Source organism: Chrysemys picta, chromosome 2, assembly GCF_011386835.1.
Source record: "Chrysemys picta bellii isolate R12L10 chromosome 2, ASM1138683v2, whole genome shotgun sequence".
Lineage (NCBI taxonomy): Eukaryota > Metazoa > Chordata > Testudines > Emydidae > Chrysemys > Chrysemys picta.
In genome coordinates, this window is record NC_088792.1 from 220,340,975 (window position 1) to 220,364,259 (window position 23,285).

The 23,285-nt window shown below is 42.1% G+C and overlaps 1 protein-coding gene across 6 annotated transcripts in view; it reads left to right on the plus strand.

Moving 5' to 3' along the window:
* Positions 1–23,285, plus strand: part of SNTG1 (syntrophin gamma 1) — a 790,136-nt gene that overhangs the window by 631,863 nt on the left and 134,988 nt on the right. The gene's annotated exons all lie outside the window — the stretch shown is intronic.

Sequence of the window (23,285 nt, forward strand, 5' to 3'; positions counted from 1 at the left end):
AACTCAGCTCAGTTCAAAATAATTTGGTGGCACAATGAACTATACGAGTGCTGCAAACATGAAAAAAGGACAGAAGCTTTAAATCTTTGTTATAGGTAAATACAGCACATCAGGTGTCCGTCTAGAATAGGGCTGAACAGTATGTTGGAGGGTGGGGGGGTTAATCCTCTGTGTCCATTTGTCACTCTTGCCCATTCCTCTTTCTGTGGAATATTTCTACATAGTGTGATAGTATCTGCCATGTCTTTCCTTTCTCCTTTCATCATTTTCTTGAAACTCTTCAACAATGTAATAGTTTTGCTTATGACTGTTACCTTGGAGCTAGTACTTTACGATGAAATATTTTGTCAAACATTAACTCCAGAAAGACAGCTAAACCTGGTTACATGTCATGCAGGAGGTGAAGTGGTGACAAAAAGTAATTGTAAATGTATCACAGAAATGCGTATCAGATCTTGTGAGATTTACTACAGTATCTCAGTTTATTCAATGTGTGGAAATGGTGATATTGCACACTTTCCAGGTAAATCTTACAAGATGTTACATACCTGTGAAATTACTGTACCACAGCCATACTGCCCTGCAGAGGAAGAATGGCCTTGTGGTTAAGGCACTGGACTAGGATTCAGCAGATCCTGAGTGAACTTTGCCAAATTATTTGCCTGTGTTTAAAATTCTATTGAAGTCAATGGGACTTAAGCATGTTCTTAAAGTTAAACACAAGTTTAAGTACTTTCCTGACTCAATGACCTCATCTCTTTGCCTCCATTTTTCTTTTGTAAATTGGGTATAGTTAGGGTAGCCAACTCTCCAGGATTGTCCTAGAGTCTCCAGGAATTAAAAAGTACTCTTTAATTAAAGATTTTGTCATGTGATGAAACCTCCAGGACAACGTTCAACCACACTTGGCAACCCTAGATATAGTAATACTTTCCTGCCTCCCAGATGTATCTGAATCAGGCAGAGCAGGGACTTGAACCTGGCTCTCCCACAGCCTAGCTGAACATCCTAACCAATAGGTTATTGGCTATTCTGTGGGTCTTTCTCCTCCTTCTGGCCTCCTCTGCTTCCCTCCTTTCTCACCCTGAAATCCATCCTGGACCCGGGAAACTCCTGACAAAAATTTTGCCAGGAAACAGATACATTTCCATAAAACATTTTAGTTTCAATGGAAAAAATGTTTTCTAAAAAAGTTTTCAACCAGTTCTAGTTGACAGCCTGTTAGCTAAAGCTAAAGATGAGTGTGTCCATTCCAGAAGTGGGGAAAATGTTATGTACTGAATGGTCCTGAACTTGTTATCTGGCATTTTCTACCAAGACAAAAACTCTGCTCATTTGATGTAAAGCAGGCTCTATTTAGTTTAAAGTGTGTCCAGCTATCCCTCAAACAATATACATCCTTGTGACTACAAAGACCTTGCGGCCTCTTTCCCATCACCCTGTCTGTAATGGGAAGAAGATCCTGAAGGCCCTCTCTCCCATACCGTTTGCCCATTCCTGTTATCATCCTTCTGGAAACATTTACCTCATCTGAGAACTCAACATTGAACACACTTACAGTACAAAGATTGGATGTACATTTTTGTTTTCATAGTTTTCTTGAGACACGTTGACCTGACTGAAAATTTTCATGCGTGCAAAACACTCAAAATTATTTTAGTCACCTCCTCCTCCTCCTGTTCTTCCACTCCTTGTAAATGCTGGGTTATGATCAATCTGCCATTTGAAGACTCGTGTTTCTGTGTCATTGATGTGTTCCTACGGTTCGCTTTCACTTGTTATATATTCACTTACATTTTCTGTAATTTGCTTTACTTCTTACTTCACTAACTTCACCATACTGACTAAGGTGTAATTTACACCATTTGGGATGTAGTTCTTACTGGGTTGATCCAGATTTACATTATGTGCCGCCTTAGAGCAAAGGCATGAAGTTAAAAAATTTCTTGATAATGCTACAGTATGTTTTACCAGCTTACCCAGAAGCCCTTTAATTTGGGCAAATATTACTACCATGTGGGAAGTGTGTGCTCTCTCGGAATGGTGGTGTGTGGGTGGGTGGGGGGGGAACAGCTTCAGAAAATGAAATATAAGTGGCTATGCTTTTGCATCCATAACACTGTAAACTAGCTTTAACATTGTCTAGGATTAATGCGAACTCGCAGTAGGTTGTCTGCTTTCATGAGCACTGCAGTTGTTATGATGTGTTCTAATCACAGTGACAGTGCAAGATGACAGGTCTTGGATTTGGAATAGAAGCTTTGGTTTAGTCACTCTAGGCATTCAGGCAGCTCATGAAGCCCCATTTTTACCTGAGTTCTTAGATAGTATGTTTGTCATTTGCCCCTAAATGTTCAAATAATTTTTTCACAATGTCCATTTTTATTAAGAACTAAAAGGAAAGAAACACTCTACAGTAATGTTACTTATTAGTCTCACAGCTATTACAGTGCTATCAGTGTCACTTGATATAAAATATTATCATTTATGCTACCATAAATAACTACAGCCCCAAACCACAAGCAGTATGAGAGCAAAACACATCCTTAGAGAGGATAAACTGAAAAGGCTTGAGTTTTATTAAATACTTCTTCAAACAGGAGAGTCATAATTTATCTCTAGAATGTTGTAAGCTTTTTTAAAAAATGCATTCCATTGCCAAACCAGCTGCATTACACTGATGCAGAGGGAATACCTTTTTGTTTGTTTGTTTTATGAGAGTTATTTCAATGATGCTGGCTCAGAGGTAGGAATACTCCTTCGCTAGTATGTAGCCAAAGTATAAATGGTAGTATTATGTCTACATTTTGCTGAAAAGAAAAATGCCAGAATATTTTTTCTTTGGCCCCTATGTGGGATTTAAAGTATAGCTTTAAGGCCATTTCCCCTCGATTGTCTAAGTTGAATTAAAGTTTGTCTGCAGTTACTGATAGTCCAAACGCATATTCTGATTGGTTGCTAAATCCTCTTCCCACACAGCAACCCCAGGGGAGTAGAGCTGGGACCTTATCACTGAAAAACAAAACTGTAATCTCTAAACTCATTATATCAAATACTAAAGGGAGAGTTAATGGGGAGAGGGACAAAAATATTAGTGCCAGCCTGGGAGGGAATGAGGAAAGGCAGCTGGGATTTTACAGAGAGGGAGTGAATAGAGGGGAAAAAGTGATAATTTTAAATTGCTCTTTCCTGCCAAATTGACCTTTCAACAGCAGAGTGGGGACTTCTAGACACTCACTACAGTTTCAGTTGTAACTGTTTGGTACCCCAAAATGAGTTTCTTGTAATAGAAAGTGTTGAAAGTGACTGAATCACTAACTGCTGTTGATATAGCATCCAGGCTTCTAGGACTAGATGAAGAGAGAATAACAAAAATGCTTAGTTGTTATGTAGCATTCTTCATCTGTAGGTCTCAAATCAAATCAAATTATAGCTATTTTTTTCAGGTATGCAAACTGACTACACAGAAGTTAAATGACTTTTAATTCCTCTTTTCTCTTATTCCTCTAGGGAATATATCTCCTAGTGATAGATACATTGGAAGTCTCATCCTCCTCTGCACTAGCAATGTTAGGGGAAAAAAAGATTTTTTTAAGGCTAAATTAATGAGACATATAGCAATAAGCCACATCAGGGTATGACTCATTAGTAGGCTCTCATTACACTTCTTGGGATTAAAAGTACTCTTTGCTTGGTCATCTACTAAACAAGGGCTATAGATACCCACCATCTGTCTAGAAATTCAGGTGCTGTGGTGGCTTATTATTATTGTCAGATGGGCACAATGGGCAGATTCTCAGCTGGTGCATATCCACATAATTCTACTTCGCAGGAGTTAGACCAATTTACAACAGCTGGATATTTGCCCAGTCACTAAAACTAATTATAGACAATACAGAGCTGGAAGTGATAAACTGCATTTTATCTATAAAGGGTCCAATCTATAAAGAGCAATTAAATAATTGTTCATGTCAGCATGTCCCACTAATATTTTCAGTTTTACAAAAACTTCCTATGATGGGGCGGATAAGCCCCACACTGGCAATGAGAGGGTTAAGAAGAGCCTGTGGAGCCAGTTGGCTCTGCCCCACAACACCTGCAGCAAATATTAGGCATGGAGAGGGGGTTAAAAGGAGTGGACTACCGCAGTTCAGGGCTGACCAGGAAGGAGAGCAGAGCTCAGCTTCTCTTGATGGGAAAGAAGCCTGGTTGTAGGTCAGACACTGAGCCAGCTTGCTAGCCAGAGGAGCCACTGCTAGAAAGGAGAGCCAGACCTGGAGAGATCAACAGAAGCATGGAGTGTTGGGAAACAAGCCCTGAAGAGACCAAGGCACATTTCAGTCCTACCTCTTCTGGGATGTTAAGAAAAAATCAGGAACAAAAAACCACCACAACACAAAACAGGGCCAGCCAATAAACCTTGGGAGGAATCCTGATGAGCCATAAAGGGATGCCATAGAGGCAACCTCATCACATTTCCTTTGTAATGATTGCCATGCCAACACAAACTCAATGGGACTACTCACCATATGTGTTTGTGAGGTTGGGTTTTAGAATTTTATGATTTTATGAATATGCTTAGCTATGTGAGAACTGTTATACCCAACTAACTCTGTTATTATACCTAGGATAAACATAATCTGAGACATTATGGGTCAGGTCTTCAGCTGGCTGATAGCTCCATTGGCTTCAGTAGGGTTACACTGACTTACTCCAGATGAGGGCTTGGCCCTGTGTGACAAATACAGGTGTGCCCGGTGATGAATTTGTATCTAAACCTAAAATATGGTGTGTATATATAGGATTTCTGAGATTGTGTAGACAATTTTAGCACACTCCCACACTCAGGAGACCTGTAATTGTAAGCCATTAAGCCTAAGGGCTTGTCTTCACTACCCGCCCAGATCGGTGGGTAGAAATCGATCTCTCGGGGATCGATTTATCGCGTCTCATTGGGACGCGATAATCGATCCCCGAATCAACGCACGTACTCCACCAGCCCAGGTAGGAGTAAGCGCTGTCGACGGGGGAGCTGTGGCGATCGATTTGCTGCCGTCCTCACAGCGGGGTAAGTCGGATTAGATACGTCGAATTCAGCTACGCTATTCCCGTAGCTGAATTTGCATATCTGAAATCGATTCCCCCCCCCATAGTGTAGACGTAGCCTAACAGGTCTAACTGTCAAACAATGGAACAATTACAGGGGCATTTTCCTAGATGGCCTGACTGGCCCACTGGGAGAAAGCAGCAAAAGGCAAATGGAAGACTTCATGACTAGGCCCTGTAACAAATGCCACTGGGCAATATGGCAGTTGGGCTCAAGAAAGGATGGTAAGGCTTCGAGAAAAGAGATTTTTTTTCCTGAAGGTGTTGGATAGGCTGGGGGTGAAGGGAGAGACTGTGTGGAAAAGAGTTCCTAGGCTTCCTAAAAGAATCCAAGCTGGGTCTGTTCTTTTCCTGTAACTTGAGAGGTTTAGACTAGACAAAATATAGATATAGGTTGTTATGCAGTCATTCTCTGTAATGCTTTGTTCCATTTGCTGTTAAACATACATTACTTTAAGAAGGCTGCCAATATCTAGATAATTGATCACAAGGTCCTGAAGAGAAGAAACACAGGTGTTCAGTCAGACCTACTTGGTAATAAGCACTTGGCATAGATGTGGTGTTATACCCATTGTCTAATATAATAGAACTGCAAAATTCCATCCCAAAACAGGCAAGAACATAAGAAATAGAACTGCAAAATTCCATCCCAAAACAGGCAAGAACATAAGAAACGGAGAATGGCCATACTGGGTACGACCGATGGTTCATTTAGGCCAGTATCCTGTCTTCTGACAATGGCAGGCGCCAGATGCTTCAAAGAGGATGAACAGGTCAGGGCAATTCATTGAGTGATCCGTCCCCTGTCACCCAGTCACAGTTTCTGGCAATCAAAGGTTTAGGAATACCCAGAGCATGGGGTTGCATTTCTGATCATCTTGCTTAATAGCTACTGATTGACCTATCCTCCCTGAATGTATCTAATTCTTTTTGAACTCAGTTATACTTTTGACCTTCACAACATGCCCTGGCAATGAGTTCCATAGGTTGACTGTGAGTTGTGTGAAGAAGTACTTCCATTTGTTTCTTTTAAATCTGTTGACTATTAATTTAATTGGGTGACCCCTTGTTCTTGTATTATGTGAAAGGATAAATAATACTTTCCTTTCACTTTCTCTACACCATTCATGATTTTATACACCTCTATCATACCCCCTCCCTGCCCTTCTTAGTCATCGCTTTTCTAAGCTGAACAGTCCCAGTCTTTTTAATCTCTCCTCATATGGAAACTGTTTATAGAATCATAGAAAATTAGGGCTGGAAGAGACTTCAGGAAGTCATCTAGTCCAACCCCCTGCTCAAAGCAGAACTAACACGAACTAAATCATCCTAGCCAGGGCTTTGTCAAGCCAGGCCTTAAAAACCTCTAAGGATGGAGATTCCATCACCTCCCTAGGTAACCCATTCCAGTGCTTCACCACCCTCCTAGTGAAATAGTGTTTCCTAATATTCAACCTAGACCTCCCCCACTACAACATGAGACCATTGCTCCTTGTTCTGTCAGCTGCCATCACTGAGAACAGCTGAGCTCCATCCTCTTTGGAACCCCCCTTCAGGTAGTTGAAGGCTGCTATCAAATCCCCCCTCACTCTTCTCTTCTGCCGACTAAACAAGCCCAATTCCCTCAGCCTCTCCTCGTAAGTCATGTGCCCCAACCCCCTGATCATTTTCGTTGCCCTCCGCTGGACTCTCTCCAATTTGTCCACATCCTTTCTGTAGTGTGGGGACCAAAACTGGACACAATACTCCAGGTATGGCCTCACCAATGCCAAATAGAGGGGAATAATCACTTCCCTCAATCTGCTGGCAATGCTCCTACTAATGCAGCCCAATATGCCATTAGTCTTCTCAACAACAATGGCACACTGCTGACTCATATTCAGCTTCTCATCCACTGTAATCCCCAGGTCCTTTTTTCCAGAACTGCTGCTTAGCCAGTCAGTCCCCAGCCTTAGCAGTGCATGGGATTCTTCCGTCCTAAGTGCAGGACTTTGCACTGATCCTTGTTGAACCTCATTAGATTTCTTTTGGCCCAATTCTCCAATATGTCTAGGTTCTTCTGGACCCTATCCCTATCCTCCAGCTTATCTACCTCTCCCTCCATCTTAGTGTCATCTGCAAACTTGCTGAGGGTACAGTCTATCCCATCATCCAGATCATTAATGAAGATATTGAACAAAACCAGCCCAGGTCCGACCCTTGGGGCACTCCGCTTGATACCGGCTGCCAACTAGACATGAAGCTATTGATCACTACCCATTGAGTCCGACAGTCTAGCCAGCTTTCTATCCATCGTATTCATCCAATCCATACTTTTTTAACTTGCTGGCAAGAATACTGTGGGAGACCGTATCAAAAGCTTTGCTAAAGTCAAGCTATATCACATCCACTGCTTTCCCCATATCCACAGAGCCAGTTATCTCACCATAGAAGGCAATCAGGTTGGTCAGGAATGACTTGCCCTTGGTGAATCCATGTTGACTGTTCCTGATCATCTTCCTCTCCTCCAAGTGCTTCAAAATGGTTTCCTTGAGGACCTGCTCCATGATTTTTGCAGGGACTGAGGTGAGGCTAACCGCTCTGTAATTTCCCAGGTTCTCCTTCTTCCCTTTTTTAAAGATGGGCACTATATTTACCTATTTCCAATCATCTGGGACCTCCCCCAATCACCACGGGTTTTCAAAGATAATGGCCAAAAGCTCTGGAATCACTTCAGCCAATTCCCTCAGCACCCTTGGATGCATTAGGTCTGGAGCCATGGACTTGTGCATGTCCAGCTTTTCTAAATAGTCCTTAACCTGTTCTTTCACCACTGAGGGCTGCTCACTTCCTCCCCATACTGTGTTGCTCAGGACAGCAAGCTGTTCCACACCTCTAATCATTTTTATTTTTTGCCCTTCTTTACATATGTTCCAATTTTAAAATATGTTTTGAGATGGGATGACCAGAGCTGCATGTGGTATTTAAGGTGTGGGTGAATGATAGATTTACATAGTGCCATTATGATATTTTCTGTCTTATTATCTATCCCTTTCTTAATGGTTCCTAACATTCTGTTCACTTTTTTGACTGCTGCAGCATATTGTGTGAATGTTTTCAGAGAACTATCCACAATGACTCCAAGATCTTTCTTGAGTAGTAACAGCTAATTTAGACCCCATCATTTAATATGTATAGTTAGGATTATGTTTTCCAATGTGCATTATTCTGCATTTAACAATGAATTTCATCTGCCATTTTGTTGCCCAGTCACTCAGTTTTGTCAGATCCCTTTAAAACTCTTCTCATTCAGCTTTGGACTTAACTGTCTTAAGTAATTTTGTGTTGTCTGCCACCTCACTGTTTGCTCCCTTTTCCCAGATTATTTATGTTGCACAACACTGATTCCTTGGAGACCATGCTATTTATCACCCTGCACTGTGAAAATGGACCCTTTTATTTCTACTCTTTGTTTCCTATTTTTTATTTAGTTACTGATCCATGAGAGGACCTTCCCTTTTATCCCAGGACCGCTTACTTTGCTTAAGCATCTTTGCTTAGGGATCTTGTCAAAGGCTTTCTGAAAGTTCAAGTGCACTATAACCACCGGATCACCCTTGTCCACATGCTTGTACACAGTCTCAAAGAATTATAATAGACTGGTGAGGCATGATCTCCCTTTACAAAAGCCATGTTGACTCTTCCGCAACATATCATGTCCATCTATGTGTCTGACAATTCTATTCTTTACTATAGTTTGAACCATTTTGCCTGGTACTGAAGTTAGGTTTACTGGTCTGCAGTTGCCACGGTCATCTCTGGAGCATTTTAAAAAAATCTGTGTTACATTAGCTACCCTCCAGTTATCTGGTACAGAGACTGATTTAAGCAATAAGTTACATACCAAAGTTAGTAGTTCTGCAGTTTAAAATTTGAGTACTTTCAGAACTCCTGGGTGAATACCATCTGCTCCTGGTGACATATTACTATTTAATTTATCAATTTATTCCAAAACCTCCTCTATTGGCACCTCAGTCTGGGGCAGTCTTCAGATTTGTCACCTAAAATAAATTGCTCAGGTATGAGACTCTCCCTCACATCCTCTTCAGTAAAGACCAATGCAAAGAATTCATTTAGCTTCTCTGCAAGAGTCTTTTCGTTCTTGAGTGCTTTTTTAGCACCTTGATCATCCAGTGACCCCCACTGATTGGTTGGCAGGCTCCCTGCTTCTGATATCCTAAAAAAAACCCTTGCTGTTAATTTTTGTGTCTTTTGCTAGTTGCTCTTCACATTCTTTTTTCGCCTTTTTACACTCCCCCACCAGCATGACGTACTCTGTCATTTCTATATATTTTGTACCCTGGTATTACCGTGTTCCATTGATTATGTGGCCTAATACCTGAGGGGGGTGCACTCAGAGAGACGAGAAAGGAGACAGAGGTGCTACTAGCCTTGTAACCATGACACCCTGTGTACTTAGTGGAATCTTCACTCTATGGCTACTTCTACCCTGGAAGCTAGGGGTGGGGTTCCCAGCTTGTGTAGACATACTCATCATAGCTCTCATCAAGCTGGCATATAAGTAGTCATGGTAGCATTGGCTGCAAAGAGTGGCAGCATGCTTTATCTGCCCTGTGTACAAACTTGCCTGAACCCTGTGCATACATACTCAGCGTGGCTAGCCCTGGTTTGCAGCATTCAGGAGGCTGGGGAGGAAGGGGGGAGGCTATGTGCCGTGTCCTCGTTCCTTCCCCCAGCCTCCTGAATGCCGCAAGACAGCTGATTAATGCGGGCAGTACGCGGGGGTTGCAGGGGGAAGGCACTGATCCGTGGGGTCCACCGGTGGGCGGGAGGCGCTGGGGGTGACGTAGGGGAGCTGATAGGGGGACTGCCAGCTGTGAACAAAGCAGGTGGCCAAACTACATTATAGCGAAGCATTGCACAACTTTAAATGGAGCATGTTCTGTAATGGAGCAGGGACGTAACATCGAAACAATGTTAAGCGAGAGGATGTTAAGTGGGGAGTTACTGTATACATAACTCTTCGTATTTTACATACAGACATCCAACAATGATTATGATGACCAAGGTGACATAGGCTTTCATTAGAGCCCTTGCATGGTATTCTTTTGGTGAACCCAGGGCATCTATGTATTCCTGTGCCCTCAGCCATTTAACATCCAGAGATCCTTGGGTCACAGGAAAGAACTCCAATTAGAGATTAACTCATTGCCGGATGAGGTTGAGCTAGGCCTTATAAGTAACCTGAGGGAGCTCAGTTGGGGAAAGTTTGCAGAAGAGACAGAAACAACAAGGAGTCTGGTGGCACCTTAAAGACTAACAGATTTATTTGGGCATAAGCTTTTGTGAGTAAAAAACCACTTCTTCAGGTGCCACCGGACTCCTTGTTGTTTTTGTGGATACAAACTAACATGGCTACCGCCTCATACAGAAGAGACAGATCTCTCTGGCAGAGAAAAGCACTAGGACAGGGCTTAACAGGCAGGATACAACAAAGGAAGAAACAACCAGAGCAGGTTAGGCACCTGCAAGGGAAGCCCTGAGGTAGGGCAAACAAGGGAATTACAGTGAAACCTGAGAGGGGCAAAAGGTCTGTTAGTTTGAAGATCTGTTTGGACTTTCATTTGGACTTGCCTGTGCTACCCTGGAAAGGGATTAGACTTTTATGTGACTTTGCTGGAGGGCCAAGCCACAGAGCACCCAGAGGGGAGTATGAAGAAGACAGGCTGATAAAGGCTGTTGCAGGTCCAGGAGAGGGCCTAGTAGGTGCACCAGAGACAAGGACCCCATGTCACACGATGACCAGAGACAAAGGGGTACCCATGAGGTGAGGATGCTCAACTACAACTTCTCAAGGATAATTTTCAAAAATGTTTTTTGGGGGGGTCATACGTTAAGTAATCTCAGGTTTATAGGTGTTATGGTAATACAAATAATAATAATGTAGGGAAGTTGTGCATGCTGAGTTTTTGGTATGGTTAATAAAACATGGAATATATATGTGAACATACTGCATATATAGAGAGAGGCAGGGCTGGTAGCAGCAGCATCTAATATCACTTGGGCTGAAATTTTTCATGCCATCTGTCTCTCTCAGGCTTTTTATTTATATTTCAACCAAAACAATTCAGGCATTTCTGAGAACAAGGCTAGAGAAAAAAATGCTGGTTACCTCTTACTTGAGAACCCCATGCTTTGGAACAAGGACTCAAAATCAGGCACTCAAAAGTTTCATAGATTCATAGACTTTAAGGTCAGAAAGGGACCATTATAATCATCTAATCTGACCTCCTGCACAACACAGGCCACAGAATCCCACCCACTCACTCCTGTAACAAACCCCTAACCTATGTCTGAGCTATTGAAGTCCTCAAATCGTGGTTTAAGGACTTCAAGGTGCAGAGAATCCTCCAGCAAGTGACCCGTGCCCCACGCTGCAGAGGAAGGCAAAAAAAACCCAGGGCCTCTGCCAATCTGCCCTGGAGGAAAATTTCTTCCCGACCCCAGATATGGCAATCAGCTAAACCCTGAGCATGTGGGCAAGACTCACCAGCCAGACACCTAGGAAAGAATTCTCTGTAGTAACTCAGATCCCACCCCATCTAACATCCCATCACAGGCCATTGGGCATATTTACTGCTAATAGTCAACGATCAATTAATTGCCAAAATTAGGCTATCCCATCATACCATCCCTTCCATAAACTTATCAAGTTTAGTCTTGAAGCCAGATATGTCTTTTGCCTCCACATTAATTTGTGCAACCTTAATTTGTGCCCTTGCACTTATGAATTGTGATAGTCATTAATTACATGATAACGTGCTACTTTTTCCACAAGACCCCTACCTCATTTAGTGCACAGAATGGACCTGAGGTGGGAATGAGTCAGGGTTGCGTAATGAAGGAGACAATTGGAGCAGACTAGGTCCTACACATATTTGTTGCAGAAGTTAGAAGGTGTGTAGTGAGTGAAGCAGAGGATGGCAAGAAGGGAAAGGATGGTCTCTTAGTTAAGGCAGTTGAATGCTGCCCTGAAAAACTAGATTCTATCTTTGCCTTGGCTCCAGATCATCCTGTGTGATGCTAAGCAAATCACTCAAACCAGTTATTACATAGGTGGTCAGTAATTGTGTCTCATTTTTGGTTGCCTGATTTTAGACCCTGGGAGTCCGATTTGCAGAAGCACTCAACACTCAGAGCTCACTGCTTTGAACATATAAGGTGCTATATAATTTACTGCTAAAAGTCCTTACTGTCTCAAATTAAGCACAAAAATTAATGGAGACTTTTGTCCTTAATCTTTCTGCCTCTGTAAAATCAGGATAATAACCAGACCCTACTTTCACAGAGGTGTTCTGAAAATGTATAGATTTTTTTAAAGCACTTAGGTACTATATTGATGAACACCCAAGAAAAGTCCATGAGGAAGTTAATAATTCTGTCTCCAGAGCAGGATTTGAATAGTGTGCAGGAAATAAGGCCTGGGGCCATACACTGCACCATGAGGAGAAAACAAAATATTGAATAGCTGCTCGTTCACTGAGCACTGTCCATCTCGTACACTGAATGAGGCAAGGGTCCTGTGGAAAAAATAGTGTCATGATGATGTAATCAGGACCGGCTCCAGGGTTTTTGCCGCCCCAAGTGGCCACCCTCCCCCCGCCTCCCCAAAAAAACCCAAAAAACAAACAAACAAAAAAGCCGCGATCGCGATCTGTGGCACTTTGGCAGGAGGTCCTTCGCTCCAAGCTGGAGTGAGGGACCCACTGCCGAATTGTTGCCGAAGAGCCAGACGTGCCGCCCCTCTCTGGTGTGGCCGCCCCAAGCAGCTGCTTGGTAAGCTGGTGCCTAGAGTCGGCCCTGGATGTAATAAAAGACTGTTTCAAAATGCATACACACAAGGTAGCTGAACTGAGGTTGCACAGGCAACTTTAATTCTGGCATTTCCTAACTTTTGAGTCCTTGACTTTACAACCTTAATAATGTTCTTTTAATATAGTTTGTGTGTAGTAAATATAAAATGTGTTCTATATAAACCTGCTTGCCTTTATTCTCTTTATGAATTCAAACTGTGTGTTGCTTTGCTATGCCGAATAAATACTTCAGGGTTTAATCCAGAAATCATATTAATCTGATGTATTTGGTTAATATCAAAGTAATTGTTAATTTTTATTTGGCTCAGATAATGGACAATTTTAGGATCGATCATATGCAATAAATTTGGCAAATTTTAAAGTAAAACTATAATTGAGAATAGATGTTGATCAAGGCTGACCTTTCAAAGTCATCAAATTTATGAATTTAATCAATAACCAAGTTTAAAAATAGAGAGAGAGAACAATAAAGAGAACATGAATATATTACAATGACCTAGAAATAAGCTTTTTTTTTTTACTTAGTTAAAACAATGCAATAAGCTAACCAGCATATTACAGCATACAGAAACAAAGCTAAAATAGTAAGATAATATTTTAATTACACTTTGTAGTCTGGTTTGCTTTGTTGAAAAGGAACAACAGACACTATATGTCCCCCTGAAGAGTGCATTAGGTTTCGTATCTTTGCTTGTGGGATTTTCAAGTCAGAAATCTTTCTTTTTCTGCCAAACTATGACTTGAAATGTTTTCTTTATAAACCAAACCCATGGGATGTTTTACTGAACAAAGGTTTCATACACAACCACTCATTTTATCATCTCTATTTATGCTTCTTTCTGCTTGAAACTTCCATGACCTCCTAACTTTGTAACATAATTAATTAATTGCTTTCCAACTCTCTCTATATAGACTTTCTTGTTTTGAATACAAACTGGTGTGTCTGGATTGGATATTAAAAAGCATAACTGTGAGTGAAGAAAACAGTAATAAAAAAAACAGTCCACAAAGCCCAAGTTGGGAGTGGACTACATCCACCCTGATTGAATTGGTCCTGTCAACACTGGTTCTCCACTTGCGAAGTAACTCCCTGTTCTCCATGTGTCAGTATATAATGCCTGCATCTGTAACTTTCACTCTATGCATCCGAAGAAGTGAGGGTTTTACCCACAAAAGCTTATGCCCAAATAAATCTGTTAGTCTTTAAGGTCTAACAACCAGACTCGTTGTTGTTTTTGTAGGTACCACAGTATCTCTTTGTGTGGAATATGCTTGAATGGGCAAAGAATGAGTTAAAATGTTGGAAGGGCTAAGTATGTTTAAAGAGTTGGTTAAATTCTCACAAAAGGAGAGACAAATCACAGATGTATTTAAATGGCTGAATTTGGCAATCAATAGCAAATAGGTATTGCAAAAGGGTGACCACTGAGCTGTGGTTGATAGCAGAGAGGCTAGAGGAATCTGTTCCAAAATGGAAATCCCAGATTTTGGTTTTCAGAAGGTCTGTTAACAGGGTAACCAAAATTTGGATTTTATGAGTAATAGAGGCTGATAAAATGAATTCATGGTCTGTGTATAGAAGGGACTTTGTACATGTCTCCCTCACATGGCCTCTTCCACAGCAGCATTCCCATAGTCTGTATATTAGACTCCCCAGGGATCCTCAAGTTGGCAGGGGAAGGTCATGGGGAGCATGCATCATCTTCTACCAGCTCCATGGAGCTCAGGAAGCAAATGTGATATGGCTAGTGGTTGTATTCTGTTTCTCTTGGTGCTCCTTCACCTTTAAGCAACAGTGGGAGGGTTCTCAAGGAGTGTCACTGGCTTCATTAGCCCTGTCAGCATGGTTCTATTAAAGTCACGCTGTCCCGGGTCTGTGTCGGGAACATCGGAGAGCCAGGATCAGAACAAAGTCACAAGGTTTAGTGGAGTGTGTTGGTAGGTTCTGTGCCTTACATTAGATCTGAATGTGTCCCACAGTTCTTAATTAATACTTCTGTGAAGTAACTTTACTAGCAAGAAGTTAGAATGGGAGCAGACCATTCTAGGCTGGAGATTCATATTATAGGGTTGACATAAAAAAAAATTGGCTCTTATTTACCTAAGACTGAAAAACAGCAGTTAGTTATTTTTAATGTCTATCTATTGCAATTTTAATATCTAACTATTGCAATTTTGTGAATTTACATTAATTCAATATATTTAATACTTTATAGCAACTATACCCAAAATAAGTAGAACATAAATATAATAACTGGAGCCACAACTAGTATTGCCAAAATAGTGACATCAGTTCTTCATTTTTCCCAATATGCTAGTTTCTTTACAATATCATTATCTCTGGAGACCTGTGCTTGAGGGAAAGGTATTTGAAATACTTTGAAGAAAGAGGCTGCATTTCCAAGTGTTATACAGTAATAATTCACTTATTATTGGAAATATTTAAATAGATTAGTTATTTAGGGTGTTAGGATAAGTTTGGGTTTTTTTTTAATTTTTATCTTTACATCTTTAAAACTTAATTTTGTAAAAGATGTCACTGAAATGGCAAAAAACAAACCACAGGTTATAGGCTTTGAGTACTACTCAATGACCTTTCAGGGTCCCTTCCACTTCTATGAGATAGGTATATCTCCATATATAATTAAGTTTTTCGTGGTGGTTTGATGAAAAATAAATTGATACAAAAAGAAGAATTAAAATATTATCCCCTTTGGTGATTATTCACTAGATTATTCACTGGACTGCTTTTCTTTGTAACCCTTGTGTAAGAAATCTAAAACTATCTGGGACCCAGCCTTTTCCCACATTGTTACTCCTCATGTGCCAATTCCTAGAATATTGGTTATGCATGGGCAGTGTTTGTCAACACAGCATTTCATAACTTTTTGTCCATAACAGAAAATGTGTGCCAAACTGAACTCAAAGGATTTTAATTTGATGACAGATCTGCTGTGCTGTGAGTATTGTCACTCACGTCTGGAGCAGAGAGACTGAGAGATTTAGCAAATATCCTACTAGCCTAGGGGAAAGTTGCCTGAGCTGGGAAAGAGGCAACTGACAGGTCAGATCTCATCTCTTCTAACTGTTGTTTGAATTCCCATGCAATTCACTAAGTTTATAAGCCGCAGCAGTAGGGTGACCAGATGTCCCGATATTTAACCCTTTGTCCCACATCCTGATCAATGTATGATCGGGACGCCATTTGTCCCGATATTCAGGTATGGAGGTGAGTGGGAGGGAGGCATTGACCCCGTGGGTGCTCCGGGGCTGCAGCACCCACAGGAAAAAAATTGCAGCCAAGCTCCCCCCTCCTCGCCTCCTTCTCCCCCTCTATCCCCTTCCCCCCCAGCACACTGCGTCCCCGCTCCTCCCCCCCCCCCAGTGCTTCCCGCCGCCTAACAGCTGTTTGGCAGCGCTTAGCACTTTCCAGGAGGGAGGGGGAAGGAGCGGGGATGAAGTGCGCTCAGGGGAGGAGGTGGAGAAGAGGCAGGGCAGGGGTGGGGACTTGGGGGAAGGAGGTGGGATGGGGCAAGGGCGGTGAAGGGGCAGGAAGAGGCAGTAGGTGGCGAGTACCCACCCGACAGAGGGGAAGTCGGTGCCATGGGGGTGAGTGGCGGTGGGGGGATGAAGAGGCGAGCAGCGGGCAGCCGAGCAAGCGGGCAGGGAGGTGAGCGGTGGGTGGGGGACTGAGGAGGGATGCAGCAAGCCAGCAGCAGCTGGGGGATGAGGAAGGGCATGGTGGTGGGGGGGGCGAGCAGGGAGGGGGCGGGACCTGGGGCAGAGTGGGGGCGGAGCCTGGGAGGAGTGGGGGTGGACTGTGGGTGGGGCTGATGGCACCCCAATGTGTCCCGATATTTTAGTGTGGTGATCTGGTCACCCTACCCAACAGAGAAGGCAGTTTGGAACAGCTGTTGAAACCTATTCCCTTCTCCCTGCTTCTGTTTTTAATTCATTATCAGAGAGCTGATAGGTGAAGGCACAGAACACAGTCTCTCATATGACACACCCCAATCTTAGCCACTGCACTGCCTTTCTGAGTGACTAAACCAGTTTGGGTTATGCTATCTCTAGCCACTACTATAAGCCATTCTCCTCTGCTGAATAGTAACTAGTTGTGTAACACACTGGGAAAGTGTGTGCCAAGCCCTCCTCCCTTCCCATGACTGCTATTCAAAGGGGTTAGCGCTTAAATCTGACATAGGGATCTGAAGTCAAGGAGGGCAAACACTGCTCTCAGTTTGACACTTTGGCTTTTTAGGACAACCTACAAAGACTTATGCTTGTAACTTTGGAGCTCATCTATTCAACCCCCAGTTATGGCCAGCATGGTAGCTCTCATATTTTAAAGTGTCCCACAATGGCATTTTTGAACGTTGAGAAAGATTTTTCATACTATCAGGGATACAGGCCCAGAGGAAAGGGATTGCAATGGGCACTGCATGCCTTCTGGTACAATGCAGGCACACGCCCTGCTTCTGCAGCTGTCTAGTTTACAAAAAAATTGTGAGAGGCTACAGAGCGTCTAGGGAAATGAGTGATGAAACAGTCTCCTTCATGGAGGTTCCCTCCAGCTTAGAGGTTACATCATCACTGTTGAACATGTAGGGTTGCTCTTGTAATTATGCATCAGCATAAAATGTTTATTGAGGCATGTTACATCTCCCACACTTCAGAAGGGTCAACATCATCAGAAGCAGCTTCAGCAGTGCATTTTTTCTCTCTGATTACACTGGTCTACAATTTTTGAGAAGTCATCTGCTTCAGAGATAAAATGTGCTATTTATTATGTATTTTTAGGTGCTGAATTCAAATATGACAATTAAAAAACTGATTGGCTACAGTTTCTAATATATTTAAGTTTTTACATTTTATGTCTATGTATATTGTGTAGATAGTAGAGTTTTAATCATAAATTGTAAACCTAGGTCTTTTCGTGTGTTTATGGTTGCTTTACATGATAATATTTCACCTGTCCTGTTTATGTAACACTTTAAAAATCAGCAAAAGGGTTATATAAATAAAATTTATTATGAAACAAAAGGCAAACAACTATTATGTACATAGTTTAGTCCTATTCAGTGTCTACTCGGCGCTTCTTGGCTTCTCTCTTGTATTCGTTAAATGGAGCATCTCTTGTCACTGTCCAGCAATAGTCTGCAAACATTGATGGGCTCCATTTGCCCTGATAGCGTTTCTCCATCATGGCAATGTCCTGGTGAAATCGCTCGCCGTGCTCGTCGCTCACTGCTCCGCAGTTCGGTGGAAAAAAATCTAGATGAGAGTGCAAAAAATGTATCTTTAGTGACATGTTGCAACCAAGGCTTTTGTATGCCTTGAGGAGGTTTTCCATCAACAACCTGTAGTTGTCTGCCTTGTTGTTTCCGAGAAAATTTATTGCCACTAACTGGAAGGCTTTCCATGCCGTCTTTTCCTTGCCACGCAGTGCATGGTCGAATGCATCATCTTGAAGAAGTTCACGAATCTGAGGACCAACAAAGACACCTTCCTTTATCTTAGCTTCACTTAACCTTGGAAATTTTCCACGGAGGTACTTGAAAGCTGCTTGTGTTTTGTCAATGGCCTTGACAAAGTTCTTCATCAGACCCAGCTTGATGTGTAAGGGTGGTAACAAGTTCTTCCTTGATTCAACAAGTGGTGGATGCTGAACAGTTTTCCTCCCAGGTTCCAATGACTGTCGGAGTGGCCAATCTTTCTTGATGTAGTGGGAATCTCTTGCACGGCTATCCCATTCGCAGAGAAAACAGCAGTACTTTGTGTATCCAGTCTGCAGACCAAGCAAGAGAGCAACAACCTTCAAATCGCCACAAAGCTGCCACTGATGTTGGCCATAGTTTATGCACCTCAAAAGTTGTTTCATGTTGTCATAGGTTTCCTTCATATGGACTGCATAACCAACTGGAATTGATGGCAAAACATTGCCATTGTGCAGTAAAACAGCTTTAAGACTCATCTTCGATGAATCAATGAACAGTCTCCACTCATCTGGATTGTGAACGATGTTGAGGGCTGCCATCACACCATCAATGTTGTTGCAGGCTACAAGATCACCTTCCATGAAGAAGAATGGGACAAGATCCTTTTGACGGTCACGGAACATGGAAACCCTAATATCACCTGCCAGGAGATTCCACTGCTGTAGTCTGGAGCCCAACGGCTCTGCCTTACTCTTGGGTAGTTCCAAATCCTTGACAAGGTCATTCAGTTCACCTTGTGTTATGAGGTGTGGTTCAGAGGAGGAGGATGGGAGAAAATGTGGGTCCTGTGACATTGATGGTTCAGGACCAGAAGTTTCATCCTCTTCCTCTTCCTCGTCTGACTCAAGTGAGAATGATTCTGGTGCATCAGGAGCAGGCAGTCCTTCTCCGTGGAGTACTGGGCGTATAGCTGATGGAATGTTTGGATAATTCACAGTCCACTTTTTCTTCTTTGACACACCTTTCCCAACTGGAGGCACCATGCAGAAGTAACAATTGCTGGTATGATCTGTTGGCTCTCTCCAAATCATTGGCACTGCAAAAGGCATAGATTTCCTTTTCCTGTTCAACCACTGGCGAAGATTTGTTGCACAAGTGTTGCAACATATGTGTGGGGCCCACCTCTTGTCCTGATCTCCAATTTTGCAGCCAGAATAAAGGTGATAGGCTTTCTTAACCATAGTGGTTATACTGCGCTTTTATGATGCAAAAGTCACTTCACCACAAACATAGCAGAAGTTATATGCACTGTTCACACAAGTACGAGGCATCTCTGCTCACTTTGGCATAACAGAAATGTGTCCCTTTGCAAAATCAAACACTGACAAATAAGAGAGCACGACACTGTATGATTTCTAGAGCTGATATAGGGCAATTTGTTCAGCAGAGTGATGTAAGCTTCGTTATGATTGCATCATCCATGACTTCTAGGAATAACATGATGCAATTCATATCATGTATGACGCAATACCAGCTTCAGATTGCATCATTCATTGTTTTGCCTGAAAAGCAAGTACTGTCCAAATCCAGTCATAGATTTATTCATAGATCCAGTCAAAGATGTATTTTAGTCATTTCTGGTTTAAATTGAGATCCCTTCCCTTTATAACTCACTTATCCTCTGCCATTCCCAAGTCAAGGGTCGTATATACTGACCCAATAGCATATCTTGAAAACTAGAGCCAATCAACAATTTTAAGCATCATTTTTGTTCTCAGTGACCCAGAATTAGTAAAGTTTGACTACATTTATTTCAGAAGCATTTTGGCTGTAGAGCAGTGTTACCAGGCAGGTGCAGCTCTCCTTCTCCCTGACTCTGGGAAGCTATGGACTGAGGTATACCAAAGCTGCATAAAAACACCCCTAGCAAACTAGCTAATGAAAACTATTTTGTGGCTGTTGAGGTTGTGGTAGGACATGCTCCACTCACCCAAAACCTTAAAATAATGGAAATAAGACCTGAAAGGGAAAGACTTGTGCATTCCTTTTCATCTATGTATAGCCTACAAAGCTACTGATACCACATTCCAGTGTTCCAAAGGGCTGTCGCTCCATCTTCAGTAGATATGAAAAGGAAATGTGTACCCCAACTTCATCGAACTTGCACTCAAACACAAAAGGTTAACAGTGATCTCAGCAGTGCTAAGGCAAAATAACTTCCCAAATGCTTGGAATAGATGACAGTCAGTGTGTGGATCTGTTGACATAATAGATATAAAAGCATAAGTGGTTACTGTGAAGGATTTTTTTAGAGTGCAGTTTTGACAAAGTTGGGGTACATTGTTTTTGATATAGGTTGTAGATGGATGCAGAAAGCTCATGGAGTTGAATTATCAATAATATTGTAGGCAGTATGAAGGTGGAAAGGAAAGCACAAGTCTTTCTCCTTATCTTCTTCTTTGCATTCTTTAAAGGTTTTTGGTGGATGGAGTGTGTCCTACCACAACTTCAGCTACTACTAACTGTAGTTTATATGTGTATGTATAATATTTCTGTGTGTTAGTGTATGGCCAAATTCTTGCCGATGCCACCAAAGCAGGACTCCATAAAGTTGTTCTCAACTAAGCAGCTGAGGATTCTCAAAGGGTAGAGAACTTCATGGTTGGTACCATCAGTTACGACTGCTCTACACCATCTGCTGCTATTCTCTGGCAATCCATAGATGGCTGAATGGTCCCTTGAGACTGCTCTAACTTTACACCAGAGACTGAACTGGAGCCCAACAGCCTTGTGGGGTTATGGGAATACAAAGGAAATGTACATCCACCAAGTATAGCTTGGCCAGACCTGAATATTGAAGCCACTGAGTTTGTGGCCCACTGAGTTTGTGAATTAAGTATCTTATAGCTCATATAATATTCTCAGTTTCTTTTCATTCTGTGTTTTATTAGTGGAAAATCCTCAGGGTAGGCAAAGCCAATCCAGTATTTTCCATTTGTTTGAAAGCAGTGGCATCAGCCACATAATGAAGTAGAGAAAGACAAAAACGAAAAGCAGTTGTTGTTTTCTTTTTCCTGTTTCTCCATTCTTTGTAGTTGTTGCTTTTCTCACCTTGTGAGTGTTTCTGCAACTGAGCAGATGCTTTGCAAATTGGGATTTCCCAGCAGAAATGTTTGAAGCATGCACTAGCTTTGTCTTCCACACAAGTGCTGACCTCCAGTTGCTCAGGGAAGAACTCTTCATCTCTCTCTCTCTCTCTCTCTCTCTGCTGTTCAGTTGATTATGATCCTGAAAGAGAAGTGGGAGATAACAAGGAAAATGTGAGAGAGAGGATGGTACTACAGAGAGAGGAATAGACACACCCTTGGTTGAACATTGGAAGAAGTATCACAGGCATGACTGGCACCTGGACGTGGCACATGATTAGCACCTGGTCAGAGAGCTTAATGATTCCTACTTCTGTGTCATTCTGTGTTCCCAGTTTTCTAGAAAGGATCCTTGAGCCCCTAAGTTTAAAGCATGTGAAACACAGTTAGAACTGATCAGAAAATGGGTGTTTTTCCTGTGAAAATTTTGATCAAAAAAGGGGGGGAAATTGTCAAAATTTTCCATTGAAAAGTTCAGTTTTTCAGTGAAAAATCAAAACCAAAATATTTCAGCTGAAAACCAAAATGTGTCAGTTCTGAAAGGCTGTCATTCTGCCTGATGAGAGTTGTAGGGTGGTTGCCTCATGCTCCGATTCTCTTCTAGAGGCTGGGCTCCCTGGTTGGACTACATCTTCCATGATGCACCAGTTCTCTCTTCCCATGATGAGGGAAGGCAGTCACATCATGGAAGATGTAGGCTAGGTCTACACTACCCGCCTGAATCGGTGGGTAGAAATCGACCTCTCGGGGATCGGGGAGTAAGCGCTGTCCACAGGAAGCCGCAGAGGTCGATTTTGCCGCCGTCCCTACAGCGGGGTAAGTCGACTGCGATACGACGCTATTCACGTAGCTGAATTTGCGTATCTTAAATCGACCCCCCCTGTAGTGTAGATGTAGCCGTAGTCTGGCTGGGGAGCCCAGCCTATAGAGGAGAAACATACAACTCCTAGAAGTAAACATGGCAGTATATTCAAATCGAAATAGTTCAGTTTATGGGCATTGGCTTTTTTGATGCAAAAATCAGAATTTTCCATGGAAAGAAAACAATTCATTCTCTCACACTCTCTCACTCACATTCTAACACTCACATTCACACTCACGCCAAACCCCATTTTCCATCAAGAGCTTCTCCTGTTGACATAGCTACTGCCTCTCAGGTAGATGGATTAGTTACACTGATGGTAAAAGCTTTTCTATTAGCGTAGTAGTATCTTCATTGTAGCACTGTATGTAGATGAGTACTAGAGATGGAGATGAAATTGATACAAAGAGATAAGCAGAGAGGTAAAATTCTTTACTAGTATAACAGCAGCTTGGGTGTCAGGAACTCTGTTGCTAATGATATTGCCATTTCACAAATGTGGGTGTCTATAGCCCCCCCCCCCCCAAAAAAAAACCCCACCAAAAACAGAGTAGGGCTTTATTTCTGACTCTGCTAGTAGCTTGATGGGTAGTGTTAGGAAATCATTTAAAGCTGGATTCTGATACCTTTACTCTCTCTGAATAATGCTTCTTCATGGAGTAATTTACCTGTCTGCCTCAGTTCTCCTATTTTTTTAAAATGGGGATAAAGTTTCTTAACCATTTTTGTAAAGTACTTTGAGATACATAGATGAAAGGTGTTATATGAGTGCATGATATTTTTTGATAACTATCCTCATGAATTTCGCTGGTTTTCACCAATAAATAATGCCAACACTTAGAGTTGGTCAAGGAAACAG